Source organism: Condylostylus longicornis, unplaced genomic scaffold (genome assembly GCF_029603195.1).
Source record: "Condylostylus longicornis isolate FDR11 unplaced genomic scaffold, ASM2960319v2 ptg000080l, whole genome shotgun sequence".
Lineage (NCBI taxonomy): Eukaryota > Metazoa > Arthropoda > Insecta > Diptera > Dolichopodidae > Condylostylus > Condylostylus longicornis.
This window is the reverse complement of record NW_026578048.1, coordinates 2,756,649-2,760,531: the sequence shown is the minus strand read 5'-3', so window position 1 is coordinate 2,760,531 and position 3,883 is coordinate 2,756,649.

Genomic DNA, 3,883 nt, shown 5'->3' with positions numbered 1-3,883 from the left:
AAAAATATTTAAATTTTTTGTGTTTTCAAAATATGTGGTTGATTATTTTAAATATTGTGACTATTTTATATAATTTGTCTATATTACTTTATTAATGTTTCATTACTCTATTTTATATTATAACTGAAAAAATTATAGTAGAATTCTTTAAATATGTTTTTTTAAATAAAACTAAATTTAATAAGTATTTAAGAACATTTTCTTTAGTATTTACAATATCAAAGCATTAAAATGATCTGAAATTTTTAATGAATAACTCATTTTATAAGTAATTAATCAGCCAATCTTCCAGATTCTTTATTAAATTTACTTTGCAAATTTATCCTAACATATTTTATTCATTTAGTAACCAAAGCTAAATTTGGAACATTATAGATAAAAGAATTAAAGCGAATAATATTTCTGTAATCTTTACGTAAACAACGAGATTAACAAAATTAATTGAATTTAAAAAAAATATAGAAAAATTTTTAACAATACTACCTAAAAATACCAAGCAATTAAATTATAATAAGACCAAAAGCTAGAAAAATTATTGTAAATTTTAAACTCTTGCTTTATTTAAATTCGATGTTTTATTTTTATTACGTTGTAATAAAAATATTACAGAAATAACTTTAAAGAAATGAAATAAATTCCGAGTGCTACCGTTGAACGCTGACAGATTCATAGAAAATTTTCTACAATTTATTTTTAAATTATTATAGGAGATATTAACATCCATACAGTGTTCACATGTAATGTTATTGTTACCGTAACAGTACAGTATTACGAAGAATAATTTTTCAAGGTACATGTATATGCCTAAATACATATACATAATGCAATATTTAGGAATACTTATTTAAATGCTCATTTACTAAATTAATCTTGTAATTAGCTTTTATGACAAGCTTTCATAAAATTAAACCAATGATTTGTAAAGTACTTCATTTCCCTTGAAGAAGTCCAAATATTACTTTTTAAAAAACAATCTTTTATTTGAAATAGCTATTCGCATAATTTAAAAAAAAAATAATATTGCATACTTCCAGGACGGGAATAAAAATTTAAAGAGACAACAATAACGTTGAGATTCAAAGGCTATTTAGGTCAGTTAAGATAAATCCAATTTCTGGATTGTAAGATACATATTTATCATTAGGTTGCTTTTTTTTAAATTAAAAAATATTTTTAGTTTCGTTACAATAAGTTTTCAAAAATAGTTTTTTTTTTCGACTTTGAAGGCCTGTAATTTTAAGAAGGAGGAAAGGCAAGTAAAATTATTGTTATAGAAATTAGTCTCTTGCAGAGATGCTTTTGTCTATACAAATTCCGATTTCTTTAAGGGTGCAAGAGTGTGTTTCACAACGGCAATGAATAGTATAATTCCATACCATACAGTAATGAGAGTCTGAAATGTTAAACAAAAAGATACAACCTACTAGTTACACTAACTTATTCAATGTTTCAGGAAATGAAATTTTAATAGATGTGTTGCCATTCAGAAAAATATGTCAATATGGGCAATATGAATCCGTTTCCTATGTTATAACTCTTAAAGTTTGTTAAAATATCGAAAAATAACACTTGCACATAAAAAGTACGTTGTTGAATTCTTTACAGAACTAGTCATCCTTTCATTCCGATTTTCAAAGTAATTATATTTTCAATTAAGTGTGTGTATTTCTCTAATGTTTTATTATTTATGTAGAAGCTATAATTAAGATTTTACAATTATGTACAAATTCCATCTGTATCTTTTAGCTATATAACAAATACTTTTGAGTTTTGAAATAAGTTTTTCATTTAGTTTTAACCACACATCAGTGTAAAAAGTTTAAACTTGAGTAATTATTGTTTCCATTAAATAACTAGTTCAATGTCTCAATTTTTTGTTAATTCTTCTCAACTTTAAATGTTCTTAATTGTAATTAATAAACTTTTACTAGTCCCTATTTTTCCCAATTGGAATTATTAAAATGTTTCATATTATGTTTTCAGTAAAAAGAGTAAATGTTTCCGCAAATATGTTTCCGAACCTGTAATCTGAAAATAGTATGATATATATATATATCATTATAATGTATATATATATCTATTACTTTCATGTATTTATTACTAAAAAAAATTGTCTGTAAATAAATAAGAAAGTTTAACTTCAAAATACAAAAACAGTTTTATGTTATTATTTATTGAAGATTTGAGATTTTTTTTAACATACTTTTTTATGTTATATTTTTTAGCTAAATAAATATTGGAATTCTGCTTTATAATTTTATAATTTTTTTTTTATATTTTTGAATCAATTTACTTTGTTAAAAAGAAGAAAGTTGAAATTTTTCGTTTTTGTTTATTGAAATATAGAAATACTTGTTTGTTATATTTAAGTATTGATAACAATTTTTAGAGGTATCTTTACATTTTTTTTATAAAGTTATAATTTAATAAAATGTTACTTTATATTGCGCTTAAGCTATCGATTAATTGTTTAATTAACTAAATTATACTAAAACAAAATTAAAATTATAATAGAATTGCAAATAATGTTTTTTTTATTCTAATAATTTGTAATTTGTCCAATAAATTTCAACTTAAAATTAATAAGAATATACTTAAGTAGCTTTTGATTATCAAATTTGATCGTTTTGTATTTTTTAATTAAGAAAATAGTATATATAAAATAGACGAACATTTTTTAAAAAGTTTTTTTTTCATCGTTTTAAACTCAATAATGTTAAAATTAATTTGATATTTGAAAGTAAAAATTTTTTTTGAATACATTAAAATAAAACACATTATAAATTTGAGAATGCTTTATTTCCGCAGAAATCAAATCAGAAATTAAACCGGTCACGACTAAGCCTACCTACCGGGAATAAATTTGTTTAAATTAACGCTTTTTGTAGTGGGTTGGAATTTTTTAATTCTAAAAAAAATAGTATAAATATTTTTACTTAATTTAATGAAAAAAATTTGCGAATCTATATAAAATAAAAATATTGCTGTTATACTATTTGATTTAATAAATTTAAGGAATATTTCGGTTTTATAGAAAATAGATTGTAAATTATAATAGATAAAATAATTATAAAATCGCCGAAAACCTCCAAAAATCACAGTTCCTTAATTAAATGTTCTCAATTAAACGAAATTCTGTAGTCTTATTTTTAAATGTGATGATGGAAAATTTATTTACTAAATAATTATTTACCAAAATATAATTTTTTTTTGTACATTTGTTAAGCTATTACAATATGAAGTTTTTCTTAATTTGGGAAGGTTTGCAATATTAAATAACAAAATAATAATAAAAAGCAAAACCATAAATAACCTGTGATTCATTATTGTCATAAAAAAAAAATTTTTAATTTATTGATTTTTCTTTAGTTAATAGATACTTTCAAATTAGGTATAATGAATATTCGTTTCGTATTCATAAAAAATTTTCAATTTAGCATAATTCTATAAAGAATTCAAAATTCTTCGTGAACTCTCCAAGGTACTTTTACAAAAATGCTTACATAATTTTTTTATAATTTTATAAATTGAAATTAATCTTGGATTTTTCCAAATCAAATGTATTTTATTTGATATAACCGTAATTAACATTAATAAGATGCAGAAATTGATTTTCAAATTTATTCGATACTTAACTATATAAATTTTCAAATTCAAAAACTAGAAAATCATCAATTTATTCAAGTATGCTATTTAAAAATCACATTTATTCTTTTTATCATAGAAGTTTAATACTTTTTTCTTATAATATGATAAAAATAAACTTAAGAATTAAAACAAATAAATTAAGTATTATTAGTAGAAAAACGTGCAATTAATATTTAAAATTGATAAAAAAAAACATATATAGTACTAAAATAGTAAAAATAATTGAAAATTAACA